Source organism: Arachis duranensis, chromosome 10 (assembly GCF_000817695.3).
Source record: "Arachis duranensis cultivar V14167 chromosome 10, aradu.V14167.gnm2.J7QH, whole genome shotgun sequence".
In the NCBI taxonomy this organism is placed as follows: domain Eukaryota; kingdom Viridiplantae; phylum Streptophyta; class Magnoliopsida; order Fabales; family Fabaceae; genus Arachis; species Arachis duranensis.
Window position 1 is genome coordinate 69064743 of NC_029781.3, and position 15364 is coordinate 69080106.

Consider the following 15364-nt stretch of genomic DNA (forward strand, 5'->3'; position numbering starts at 1 on the left):
TGCAGGTCTTCCAATATCCTTTCCCCCTCCAAATATTCTAGACCATGCTCTATATCATGAAACTTGTCACCACGATGTAGGTCTATGGTGAAATCCAAATTCCCATAACTACGTAAGAAAAAGGAAAACAAAACCCTAATAAACCAACATCATTACAACAACAACTATCAACAATAAACAAAATTCATAATTAGCAAAATCAATTCATCAATTAACAAGATCATAAATCCTAAACCATTATATAAAAAAATTTAGAAATCAATTCAAGAAATAGATATTCAATCAATGCCATATTTTTTTCTAATCAGCTCATAAATCATTATATCGAAAAAATTCACATATACTTAAACCTGTTTCATCAACTTTGAATAACTAAAAAAAAATTTAACTCGTCACCTGTTTTTGTAGAGCCAATTCAGGCAGCAAGGCAAGGCGTGGTGAGACACGGCGAGGGGCGGGAAGGGAAGTGAGGGACAGATGACCACCAAGTGATGGACAATGATGCTGCCACGGACGATGATGCAGATGGACGACGACACCAAGCGACGGAAGAGAAATGCCGTTGCATAGGAACTTCAGAGAACAAATTAGGGTTGGTTAGGGTTCTCTAGGACAACATGTCAAAGGTTCTTTTGGTACTTTGAAAAAATGGAGGTGTCCTCAATTAGCTATTCTATCGCAATCATGAGAATATTCGTTTTTTAAACAGAATATTCTGTTATCTTAAACGTTATTCTCACGGCAGGGACTAAATTGAAAAAAAAATTAACGTCTAGGGACCTAGTTGAAAAGAAAAAAAGTATAAGGACCTAATTGAAAATTTGGTGAAACTATAAGGATTTATAGAGTAATTAAAATCATGATAAATTTATGAAATTAGATCAAATTAATCTCAAATTGAGGAATTCTAATGCCTCAAGGTCTTCTCTTAATTAGGTTTTGATTTGATATAATTTTATAAACTAATTATGTTAATAGTTAATTAAAACTCTTAGGTGTGTGTTGTAGTACACCTAATGTATCACATTAGTAAATTTTGATGTCATTAACAAAGAAATTAACGAAATGACCAACATAATTAACTTAAAATTTTTTAAAGGCGAATTTAGTTAAAGAAAGAAATTTAAAAATTAATTTAAAAGTTGAATACTTTTTTAAAGATAAATTTAACTATTTACTCATATAAATATGGTATAATTATGTATATCTTATGAATTATAATTATAAATGAAAAATGGAGTTAAGCCCCACTTTAGTCCCTAAAATTGGCGAGTTGCACTGATTTAGTCTCTGACTTTTCAATCGTTACAATTTGGTCCTCCAGATTAAAAAAAGTGCACTGATATAGTCCCTCCTCAATGTCGTTAGTGAGATAGCTCAAATCTTGTCATGTTAGACATATTAAAACGACGTTTTACACGTTTTAACGCTAAAAAAACACTAAATGATGTCATTTCATGATTTGAACAATATTAAAAGGGAGTGGTATAACGTTTTAGTATTGTTTAAACACTCAAACGACGTCATTTAGTGTCTTTTTTAGCGTCAAAACGCATACCACGTCGTTTTAATATATCTAGCGTGATAATGTTTGAGCTACGTCACTAATAGTGTTGAGTTCCAGTGATGAAAGATACACGAGAGATTATATTGGTGTATTTTTTTGAATTTGAAAGATCATCAAATTATAACAATTAAGAAGTAAGGGACTAAATTAATGCAATTCGTCAATCTCAAAGACTAAAATGGAATTTAACTCATGAAAAATGATATCTAAAAAAGTAGATGCTAATTAGGATAATGCCAAGACCCTCTTATAGGCATGAAAAAAAATTGAGTCAAATCGGCAATATATCGATCCTGCACTCTATGTCTCTCTTTTTATATCTTTATATATCATATCATATAACAAAAACAGAATGAACGTATGTGAAATTGTGAATGTCAACTATTCTAAATGTTGTTCCTCGAGTTAGAAGTGGTCCTAACCCTGAAATCCCTCTCAATGGTGACACGAAGCCACCATTGGAATGCAAAGCCATTATCATCACGTGCTTCTGCTGAGGGGAGCCACTTCCAATGCCATTCCATGGCTCCATATGGTACTAAGGGGACCCCTGCTTCAATACTTTATTCTCTAGTGCTGCTTTCGAATACAGTAGAAAAATTTAGAGACAACAAATCTAAAAAATTTGTTTGATTGGGAAATAGGACTAATTTTTTTTATATAAAAAAAATATTAATTTTTTATTAAAAATAAAATTATTTGGTGTAATTAAGGTAGATAAATTTTATTGGTGAAAAGTCAATACATAAAATGTGTGTTGTAATATACATCTTATATATTGGACATGTGTCATTATTCTAATAATATATAAGAAGTATGTTGAATATGTATCATCATTCTAGCAACACATAGGATACATGTTGGACACGTGTCAATATTTTAATTAAAACGCAAAATGCATATTGACATATTTTTCACACATCAATAATATTATAATACACTTCAAATATCAATATTAAACCAAAATATCATCTTTATTTTTATATTAAAAATAATTTTTAAAAAAATAAAGTTGGATTTCTTTTTCTTATTTTGATTCTTCCTTTTCTGTGAATCTTTTTCTCTATTTGAATATTTTTCTCCAATTATTGTGCAATTTTCCCTCTAGTTCTTTCATTTATTAAGCATGCACATCAATATTGGCCTTGTATTATTAGTTCATTATCATGTAAGTGTAACTTTTAAAGAGAAGCGAAATTTGCTTTTGTTTTTTTTTTTTACACTTTACTTGTACATCTTTCTTCTTTTTTTTATATAAAAGATCATTTTTTCACTTTTTATTAATTATTTTTTGCAATAAAAATAAAAAAAGTAATAATAGAGAGACGAAAAAAAAACCTAAATTTATCTTATTTAATATTTATTAATTATAACGACGATTAATAAATATTAAAGAAGACAAATTTAAACTATTTTGACTTTTTTTTTTTCAAATACTATTGAAATAAAAAATATACACAAAATTAATGTATATAACATTCTTTATTTTTTAAACATCAATAGACATGCTATTATTGACTCAATCATTTGATCCTAGACTCCTAGCTCAATAGTATAAGTTCAGATCACATTTGTCAAGTACTATAGCCTAGATAATAAATAATTGAGTTTATGTTTTGGGGGCCTGAATAAAAACCATTGAGTTAGAGTGTTAGACGGAGAAGGACCCAGTAACTTTTCCGGTCAATGGATCCCAATCACTCTTTTCTTTAAATTGGTGCCCACTAAGAGTTGGGCCACCCAAGGGATTGTGTTCCAACAATTAGAACCATTATATTTTGGTCATTAAAGTTTTAAGAGGAAAATGTCTGACCAAAAAGAAAAGTCATAATTTAACATGACAAATTTTGATAATGCATGATCATGACCCAAAACAACAAGCAAGTCATGGCTGAGTTGCCTGAGTAGTTTAATATTATGGCGAATCTTCGTCATGTATATTTGGGTTCCAAACTTCCAATCTATCTTTAGGGTTTTTTTTTTAGTTTTTTATTTTAATAGAAAATAATTAAAAATATATAAAAAATTTAATTAAGAATAATAATTAAGACTTAAACTTACTCTTTACAAAATAATTGAACATACCATATATTAAAATAACAAAACATAAATATCTTAAAATTAACCTTAAATATTGTAAAAATAGGTTGTTGCATTTAAAATATATAAATATTATTCAATTCTTTTTTTGACGTTTCATGCAAAATTATTCAATATCTTTACAAGTATATAACTTTCATTGCTCTTTATTTTTCAATGATAAAAGACTATATGTCGTTTCATAGTATGAACATTGTTTGGTTGCCAGGGTCGGTAAAAAGAATGGAACTTGACTTCTTAACAAATAACAATTACAACTTACAAGTCAAATAAAAAAAAGGAAGGTGAACATATTAATACAAATTAATTAAGATTCATAAAAAAATAATAAAAAATAATTTACAGAGACAAGGAGAAGAGAAGTATGAATGAATGGTGCACAAATTCCCACACTTTGTACAACTGTACCAGTAAGTGCACTGGATCGTTCAAGTAATACCTGAGCGAGTTAGGGTCGATCCGACGAGAATTGTGGTTTGAAGCAAGTTATGGTTATTTTGTAGATCTTAGTCAGACGGATAGAAAGGTAGGTAGTTTGATTTGTTTAAATTCATAAAAAGGAATAGTGAGATCTGAACTAGGTTGACCTGTTTATAATAATAAGAAGATGGTTAAGGCTTGGAGTCTGGAGATGCTTTGTCCTTATGGATTAACTCTGGTCTTACTATCTTCTTCAATTGTGAATGATTTCTTCTATAGCAGGCTGTATGTGATTGTCGCCAATTGAGAGGTCGCCAATGCTCCTCCAGATATGAACCCCAGGGTTAGTGTGAATCCATTCTGATTGAGGGTGAAGTTCCTGCAGTCCATTCTCCTTAATGATCCTACTCAAAACGCCACGGATAAGGTCGAATCTTCCGAATCAGAGAATGCTGCGCTTTTGGGTTCTAGCCTCTACCACAGAGACCCTAATCTCCCCATACCTCGGTTGAACTGGTGTCTCGAGAAGTCCCCAACGAAGTAGTGGATTAGGCGTCTAAGAGATGTATAATCAAGCTGGTGGTTTGATACTTTTCAGTTACGTATTCACACGAACCTAAGAAGAACACGAGTGGTTATCAGGCACGCAATCTTAGTATGAAAAACGAAGATGATTGTCACGGGTCATCCCATTCATCAAGTTGAAGAACGAAGATACATCTTAGAATTGAATCAAACATGGGTTGAAGAGAAACAGTAATACTTTTATTAATCCATAAAACTCAGCAGGACTCCTCCCCTCAACCTAGGAGATTTAGAAACTCATACTGATAGAAAATACAATGTGGAAAACGAAATATGACAGATCCCCCTTGAAGATCGTGTAAAAGTTCTTTAAATACTAAGTTAATGACTAAGGATTACATAAGAAAGGGTAAAACAGTCTTTTAGTGCTAAAATCCACTTTTGGGGCCTACTTTATTGGTGAGTGTTTGGGCTGAGTTTTGATGAGATCCACGTGCTAGAAGGCCTCTAGGACATTGAACGCTGGCTAGGAGGTCCTCTTTGGGCGTTTGGACGCTGGTCTCCTCCTTGTGGGCGCTAGACGCAAGAATAGGGCAGGAGGCTGGCGTTGAACGCCAGTTTTGGGCCTTCAATTCTAAAGCAAAGTATCAACTATTATACATTTCTGAAAATCTATGAATGTTAGCTTTTCATATCTGTTAAGAACGCTCCATTTGGAATTCTATAGCTCCATAAAAGATCTTTCCAATGCAAGGTCAGATTCAGACAGCATCTGCAGTGCTTTCTCTGTTTCTAAATCAGACTTTTGCTTTAGCTCCTTAATTTCAGCCAGAAAATACCTGAAATTGTACAAAAATACACAAACTTTAAGTAGAATCCAAAAATGTGAATTTTACACTAAAACCTATGAAAATATAATAAAACTTAAACAAAACATGCTAAAAATTATATGAAAATAATGTCAAAAAATGTATAAAATATCCGCTCATTAGTGAATGACTGTTCTACTTTTTTTTGTTAGAGATTGAGAGAATGACACCAAGTAAGAGAGAAGAAAAAAAGAGGTTTTTAATTTTTGATTCAATTTAAAAATACATCAAATACTACATAATTTATTGGGCTTTTTTTTTACTTAAGACTATAATTAGTCCATGGCCCAAATTATGTCCATGGTCCAAACTAAATTCATAAGAGTCTAAGTGAGTAGGAAGGTCGTACATTTTTAACTTGGTAGAGCCACTTTTTTTTTCTGTTTTTTTATAAAGAAAATATTTGGTAATGGTACTGTCTCCCCTCCCTTATATGTAACTTCGTCCCAGACAAGAATCAATTGTGTTGATTTATGAGCAACTCTATTTTCTCTACTCTTTACATAGTTAAAAATAATTGATGTAAAATTACTTACTAAATTTACTTGATAAGAGTCAATCATATTGATTTATGAGCAACTCTATTTCCTTCCCTCTTTACAAAGTAAAAAATAATTGAACTAAAATTACTTACTAATGAGAGTGCACTAGTAATGAAGAATTGGATCCAAAACAAGAATAATTAGTAGGGTGTTCAAAATCAAACAAAATTAATGAATCAAACTAAAAAAATAAAAAATTTGAATTTTAGCCTTTTTTTTTTTGCGGTTTGATTCAAATTTCAGTTTTTAAATAAAAAAATTCGAACTAAACCAAATCAAATAGAATAAAAAGATATAGTAAAATTACAAAAATATCCTTAAACCCAACTCTAACACTCTACCCATTATTCTAAGTATTTGGTTTTAATGATTTTTTATGTTCTAAATTTGTTCTCAGTTCTTTTTTAAATTAGTTCTTGGTTCTAATTATTTTTGTGGTGTTCTAATAATTTTATTTTTGGTTGTTTTGATGGTTGAAGATTTAAATTAACTTTATACATTCTGATTTACGGTGTGTTGATGCATTATAACTTCAAGTGAATAGTTAGAACAATTAACATGTGGCTAAAAAATGAAATGAAAATCAAGAGACCTTTGTTTTCGCTTTGTTGTTGCTGAATTTATTATATTTAAATCAAAGACATTTATATGTGTTTTGCTTTGTTGTTGTTGAACTTGTGTTTAATCAAGACCTATGTTTAATCAAGACCTATGTTAGTTATTATATTGTCTGACTTTGTTTCTGATTTTGTGAAATTGTACTTGTTATTTTTCATGTGTTATATTTTGTTGCATACTATTAGTTGAAAATAACATAGGATAAGTTTTTAGTAAATATGACAAAGTTAGTTTAGTTTTTTTAATTAGTTTAAAAACTGAAAAATCGAACTAAACCAATCTAATTAATTCTATATGATTGGATCAGATAGTTTTTCTTATCAAAACTGAACTAAATTAAACCAAATCAAACCACACTGCGAACATCTCGAGTCATTGGTACCTCCCTGTTTGAGAGCTTTCATTGCTTCTGAATTGTCACTTTGTGAAGCAGCATTCCTTTGCCAATTTTACCCCTAATATGATGTAGATGCATGTGCCTCATGGATCTTTGAAGAGAAAGGGATGACCAAAGTTGTTACCCGCATGATTTGTCCCATCTCATTTTTCACCACTACAAACCCCTCTATCATTGCCTATGCAAACAATAATGTCCACATTTACTTTTCATTTGGTAGTTGGTGAACTTTTCTAATTCTGTGATGTTAGAGGCGATAGAAACAAGTTGCTATCCTATCTTCTACCATGAGTTAAACTTAAACATTCCAGAAATAATAAAAAGTACTCTTTAATTGGCAGTGGATTTTCCTAAAAATCAATGAGTTTCTTGCCCACTATAATTGCTATATTAAGATACAAAACAAACTTTTTTTTCTTAGCTTAGAGTTTTTCCAATATGCCTATTATCCATTCTTTCAATTCTGAGATATCCGAAGTTTTTGATTTTAGAGTAAAGGGTGATGCAAACTAGAATTTCCTTGTGAATCAACAATCTCTTAAGATATGCTCTCCTATTTCTTGTCCATACATCTAATACAGATAGAAAAGTAATTTATTTACTTATAACTCAAGTTCAAGTTCTCCCTTATTATGAGGGAGTTTTGGAGTAGCCTCCATAAGAAAGTCAAAGCTCTTGGTGGTGCTTTAATCTTTCACAATTGTTTTCAAGTACCCTCATCTCCTTGCTCAATGATGTGAAAGGTATCAGAGAACTAGATAAAAAGAAGAACGAAGTAGAAGAAGATGTTAGAGTGTCATGAGAGTCATAGAGAATTCCAGAATTTGAGAGAGAGTTCTAGAAATTAGGATTACAGAAGTGATATCTAAACTGAGCTATGATATGCTATTTATGTATAGTGAGGGCTGTAACAAACTGATACCAGCTCACCATATTCCTAACCACATTCCTAACTGATTGACAGCTCAGATAACAGAACTCAAATAACAGAATTGGTGCCAAGCCACTATTTACTAACTGCCTATAGGCTACTCCTAATATCCTCCCTTAACCTGAGGGGTGTTGCTTCCCTGGTATAACCTCACTGAAATCCTCCCTTGAATTTATGGGAGGTTTTGGTGTGTCTGTGGCAACACGAAACTTTGGCCTGAGACTGTGGAAAGTTGCCTACAACAGTGGCTTAGTCAGTATATCCGCAAGCTGATCTTGTGAGGGTATGTGAACTACATGAGCTAGTTGCTGCACTACTCTATTCTGTACAAAGTGTAGATCTATCTCAAAATGTTTTGATCGACTGTGGAGAACTGGATTTCAGGTCATCAGTACTGTGCTTTGGTTGTCACAGAACATTGTGGGTGCTGGGCCAGGTGGTAAGCGCATCTCTAGTAGTAACTTTTGCAACCAAATTGTATCTTTCATAGCATTAGCTAACGCTCAAAATTCAGCCTCCGTGCTGGACCTTGAGACTGTTCGCTGCTTCCTACTCGACCAGGTAACTAAATTCGTGCCAAGGAAAAAACAATATCCTGATACGGACTTGCGATCATCAGTGTCTGTGGCCCAGTTAGAATCATTGAAAGCCATGATTTTTAGGGTGTCGCTCTTGTGGATCTGTAACCCTAGATCAATTGTCCCGGCCATGTAGCGAAGAATATGCTTAACTGCTTTCCAGTGCAGATCTGATAGAGCATGCATGTATTGGGACACCTTGCTGACAGAATAAGCAATCTCAGGTCTGGTAATGGTAATATACTGAGCCCCCTACCATAGATCTGTATAATGAGGGATTTTTGAAGGGTGATCCCATGCTTGCTGTGAGCTTGGGACTACTGAGCATAGGAGTCGGCACTGGTTTGGCATCTGGCATGTTAGCTCTTTCTAGAAGCTCTTTGATGTATTTGGACTGTTTGAGAGGAAGGGAATCCGGCGAGTCCCTGACCACTTCGACCCCGAGAAAGAAGCTCATTTCTCCTAGATCTTTGATGGTGAATACCGCATGCAACTGTTAACTTAAGCTTTCAATTTCAGTGGCGTTAGTGCTCGTCACGAGAATGTCATCTACATAGGCCAGGAGATAAGTGGTGGACATCGAGCAGGAACGCACAAAGAGACATGGATCAGAGGTTGTACTGGTGAACCCAAAGCTAAATAAGGTGCTGCTGAGCTTAAGGTACCAGGCTCGTGGGGCTTGTTTCAGCCCATAGAGCTCCTTCTCTAGTTTACATACCACACCAGACCCGTGCTCATAGCCTTCTAGCTGCACCATATAGACCGTCTCATGCAAGTCCCCATTGAGGAACGCATTGTTAAAGTCAAACTGCCAGACCTTCCAGCCCTTTGTCATTGCAACTGCGAGAACTGTCCTTACGGTAGCAGGTTTTGCTACTGAGCTGAACACCTGATCATAGTCCAATCCTTCTCTCTAATGAAAACCCTTTGCAACCAACCTTGCCTTGTACTTTCGCACCTTTCCATCAGCCTGTCGTTTGACCCGAGACACCCATTTGCACCCAATTATTTTTATGTCAGTAGTCTCAGGGACCAATCGCCAGGTATTGTTCTTCATCAATGCGCCAAATTCCTCATCCATGGCAGCCTTCCAGTGTGGTGAGGATAGTGCTTGAGCAACCGTGACTGGTTCAGTCTCTGTGAGGTCTAGTAAAGAACTCTGGAGTTGAAGATGATACACTTTTGGCTTGAAGATACCTGCACGTGACCTAGTAATCATGGGATGCGTCCGAGTGGGTGCTGACTGATCATTTGTCTTGGTTAACCCTGCATCAAAACAAGAGGAAAACACAGTAGTAGAAGAGCAAATATCTGTATTATTAGATAATGAACAAGAATAAACATTAGTAGTATTGGTTGTGTGCTATAAGGGGTGAGAGTTGGAAGGGGGAGTTGGTGAGGGTGCACTAGCTACTGGGTTGGAATAGGGTGGGTGGGAAGGAAGGGGAATGGTGCTGGGTTGAGGCTGCTGTGCTGTGAGCTGAAGGGCGTAGGCTATTGGGTGTGGAGCAGGTCTAAAGAACTGGGTGGTTGTGGTATGGGGCTGATGTGGTATAGCACAGGTAGGGCTTTGGTTATTGGTAAAATTTGAAAATAGGACAGGGAAGGGGAATTCAGTCTCGTTAAATATCACATGTCTGGAGATCAGGATTTTACCAGCTTGGGTTAGGCACTTGTATCCTTTGTGGAAGGGTGAGTAGCCAGGGAATAGGCACTTTAAGGTCTTAAAAGCAAACTTGTGGGGCTGATAGTGTCTTAGCTGGGGATAGCAGGAGCAGCCAAAGGTCTTAAGAGCTGTATAGTCAGGTAGTTGCTTGTTTATAAGCTCATATGGTGATTTTTTGTGAGTAACAGGTGAGGGCAGTCGGTTTATGATGTGAGTGGCTATAAGAAAGGCTTCATCCCAAAATTTTAGCGGCATTGAGGCCTGGGATAGGAGAGTAAGACCCATCTCTGTTATATGTCTATGCTTTCGTTCAGCGCTCTCGTTTTTCTCATGAGTGTAGGGACAACTCATTCTATGTGCAATCCCATGTTGCATTAGTGTCTTTGTGAAGGCATGAGAGGTATACTCCTTTCCATTATCTGTTTGTAGTGTTTTCATTTTACAACCTGTTTTATTTTCAAAGAGTAATTTATATTGCAAAAAGGCTTGATGTGCTTGAGCCTTGTTATGTAAAAGATAAATGCATGAGTACTGGTGCACGAAGTTGTAAATCACACTTTTCACAACTCGTACAACTAGCAAGTGCATTGGGTCGTCCAAGTAATACCTTACGTGAGTAAGGGTCGATCCCACAGAGATTGTCAGCTTGAAGCAAGCTATGGTTATCTTATTATTCTTAGTCAGGATATCAACAATGGTTCTTAGTTTTAATTGCGAAAAATAAAAGAACATGAAATAAAGACTTGTTATGCAGTAATGGAGAGTGGGTTGGAGTTTTGGAGATGCTCTGTCTTCTGAATCTCTGCTTTCTTACTGTCTTCTTCTTCACGCACGCAAGGCTCCTTCCATGGCAAGCTGTATGCTGGTGGATCACCGTTGTCAATGGCTACCATCTGTCCTTTCAGTGAAAAAGGTCCATGTACATGGCTATTCATCTGTTGGTTCTCACTTGTGCTGGAATAGGATCCAGTGATCCTTTTGCGTCTGTCACTACGCCCAACGTTCGTGAGTTTGAAGCTCTTCACAGTCATCCCATCCCAGATCCTACTCGGAATACCATAGACAAAGTTTAGACTTTTTGGATCTCAAGAATACTGCCAATTGATTCTAGCTTATACCACGAAAACTCTGGTCTCACGGATTGAATGCTCTGTTGTCAGGAGAGGCAGTCAAACTCATGAACCAAGAACCCAAGAGATATACATTCAATCTAAGGTAGAACGAAAGTGTTTGTCAGGCACGCATTCATAGGTTGAGAATGGTGATGAGTGTCACGGATCATCACATTCATCATGTTGAAGTGCGAATGAATATCTTAGAATAGAGACAAGCGTGATTGAATAGAAAACAGAAATAATTGCATTAATTCATCGAGACACAGAAGAGCTCCTCACCCCCAACCATGCGGTTTAGAGACTCATGCCGTAGAAGATACAAATTCAGATGTAAAATGTCATGAGATGTCAAATGAATCTCTAAAAGTAGTTTTTATACTAAACTAGTAACCTAGGTTTACAAAAAATGAGTAAACTAAGATAGGTAGTGCAGAAATCCACTTCTGAGGCCCACTTGGTGTGTGTTTGGACTGAGCAATGAAGCTTTCATGTGTAGAGGCTATTCCTGGTGTTTAACTTTAACTTCTGTGCCAGTTTGGGCGTTTAACTCCAGCTTGTATCCTGTTTCTGGCGTTTAACACTAGAATAGGGTAGAAAGTTGGTGTTAAACGCCAGTTTGCGTCATCACAACTTGGGAAAAGTATAGACTATTATATATTGTTGGAAAGCCCAAGATGTCTATTTTCCAACGCAATTAAGAGTACGCCGATTGGGCTTCTGTAGCTCCAGAAAATCCATTTTGAGTGCAGAGAGGCCAGAATCCAACAGCATCTGCAGTCATTTTTTAGCCTCTGAATCAGATTTTTACTCAGGTCCCTCAATTTCAGCAAAAAAATATCTGAAATCACAAAAAAACACAAACACTCATAGTAAAGTCCAGAAATGTGATTTTTGCATAAAAACTAATAAAAATATACTAAAAAGTAGCCAGATCCTACCTAAAACTATTTGAAAATATCCTCAAAAAGCGTATAAATTATCCGCTCATCACAACACCAAACTTAAACTGTTACTTATCCTCAAGAAACTAGATAAATAAAATAGGATAGAAAGAAAATCAAGATGCAATAACATCTCAGAGTTTTATATGAAGCTCAAATTCTCATTAGATGAGTGGGACTAGTAGCTTTTTAGTTTCTGAACAGTTTTGGTATCTCAATTTATCCTTTGAAGTTCAGAATGATTGGCATCTATAGAAACTCAGAATTCAGATAGTGTTATTGATTCTCCTAATTTAGTATGTTGATTCTTGAACACAGCTACTTTATGAGTCTTGGCTATGGCCCTAAGCACTTTGTTTTCCAGTATTACCACCGGATACATAAATGCCACAAACACATAACTAGGTGAACCTTTTTAGATTGTGACTCAGCTTTGCTGGAGTCCCCAACTAGAGGTTCCAGAGTTCTTAAGCACACTCTTTTTTTTTGCCTTGGATCACGACTTTAACCACTCAGTCTCAAGTTTCTCACTTGGACCTGCATGCACAAGCACATGGATCTTTAACCACAGCTTGATTCAGCCGCTTAGGCCAGGATTTTATTCCTTTGGACCCTCCTATCCATTAATGCTCAAAGCCTTGGATCTTTTTTACCCTTACCTTTTGGTTTAAAGGGCTATTGGCTTTTTCTGCTTGCTTTCCCCCCTTTTTTTGCAAGCTTTTGTTTTTCACTGCTTTTTCTTGCTTCAAGAATCAATTTTATGATTTTTCAGATTATCAATAACATTTCTCCTTCTTCATCATTCTTTCAAGAGCCAACAATTTTAACATTCATAAACTTCACTATAAAAAATATGCACTGTTTCAAGCATTCATTCAGAAAACAAAAAGTATTGCCACCACATATAAATAATTTGAATTTTTCTTATTAAGAACTCGAGAAAAAAATTGCCTCCTTATTCTAAAAAATCTGTTATCATATTTAATGATGATGAGAAAAATAAATTATAGCTTAATTGGAGATGATAAAAAATAAAAAATAAAAATACTAATTACTACTATTCATATGAATCCTAAGGTAGATCTCTAATAGCAGAAGTTATCACTGAGTTAAGATTAGGACTCAACAACCTTTATTTTGGGAGATAGATACTCCTTCAATCTGTGGTGTGTCTGGTCCTTCAAGGGACAGCTTCTGGCGCTTCAGCTCCTGTAGTTCACTGGTGCACGAAATTGTGATCATCAATGGCGCCATCAACATGGTACGCACAATTGTAATCTCAACTCTTTATCACAACTTCGCACAACTAACCAGCAAGTGTACTGGGTCGTCCAATTAATAAACCTTACGCGAGTAAGGGTCGATCCCACAGAGATTGTTGGTATGAAGCAAGCTATGGTCACCTTGTAAATCTTAGTCAGGCAAACTCAAATGGTTATGGATGATGTATGAATAAAACATAAAGATAAAGATAGAGATACTTATGTAATTCATTTGTGAGAATTTCAAATAAGCGTATGGAGATGCTTCGTCCCTTCCGTCTCTCTGCTTTCCTACTGTCTTCATCCAATCCTTCTTACTCCTTTCCATGGCAAGCTGTATGTAGGGTTTCACCGTTGTCAGTGGCTACCTCCCATTCTTGTGCCAGTTCCGGCGTTTAACGCTGGGCAGTTTTGAGCTGATTTTGAATGCCGGTTCGGGCCATCAAATCTCGGATAAAGTATGGACTATTATATATTGTTGGAAAGCCCAGGATGTCTACTTTCCAACGCCATTGAGAGCGCGCCAATTGGGCTTCTGTAGCTCCAGAAAATCCACTTCGAGTGCAGGGAGGTCAGAATCCAACAGCATCTGCAGTCCTTTTCAATCTCTGAATCAGATTTTTGCTCAGGACCCTCAATTTCAACCAGAAAATACCTGAAATCACAGAAAAACACACAAACTCATAGTAAAGTCTAGAAAAGTGAATTTTAACTAAAAACTAATAAAAATATACTAAAAACTAACTAGAACACACTAAAAACATACTAAAAACAATGCCAAAAAGCGTACAAATTATCCGCTCATCACAACACCAAACTTAAATTGTTGCTTGTCCCCAAGCAACTACACCAAACTTAAATTGTTGCTTGTCCTCAAGCAACTGAAAATCAAATAAGATAAAAAGAAGAGAATATACAATGAATTCCAAAAACATCTATGAAGATCAGTATTAATTAGATGAGCGGGGCTTTTAGCTTTTTGCCTCTGAACAGTTTTGGCATCTCACTTTATCCTTTGAAATTCAGAATGATTGGCTTCTATAGGAACTCAGAATCCAGATAGTGTTATTGATTCTCCTAGCTAAGTATGATGATTCTTGAACACAACTACTTTATGAGTCTTGGCCATGGCCCAAAGCACTCTGTCTTCCAGTATTACCACCGGATACATACATGCTATAGACACATAATTGGGTGAACCTTTTCAGATTGTTACTCAGCTTTGCTAGAGTCCCCAATTAGAGGTGTCCAGGGTTCTTAAGCACACTCTTTTTGCCTTGGACCACAACTTTATTTCTTTATTTTTCTTTCTTTTTTTCGTTTTCTTTTCTCCCTTTTTTTTTCGTTTTTCTCTTTTTTTCTCTTTTTTTTTTTGTATTCACTGCTTTTTCTTGCTTCAAGAATCATTTTTATGATTTTTCAGATCCTCGGTAACATGTCTCCTTTTTCATCATTCTTTCAAGAGCCAACATTCATGAACCACAAATTCAAGATACATATGCACTGTTTAAGCATACATTCAGAAAACAAAAGTATTGCCACCACATCAAAATATTTAAACTGTTATAAAATTCAAAATTCATGCAATTCTTTTCTTTTTCAATTAAGAACATTTTTTATTCAAGAAAGGTGATGGATTCATAGGACATTCATAACTTTAAGGCATAGACACTAAGACACTAATGATCACAAGACACAAACATAGCTAAACATAAGCATAATTTTCGAAAAACAGAAAAATAAAGAACAAGGAAATTAAGGAACGGGTCCACCTTAGTGATGGCGGCTTGTTCTTCCTCTTGCAGATCCTATGGAGTGCTTGAGCTCCTCAAT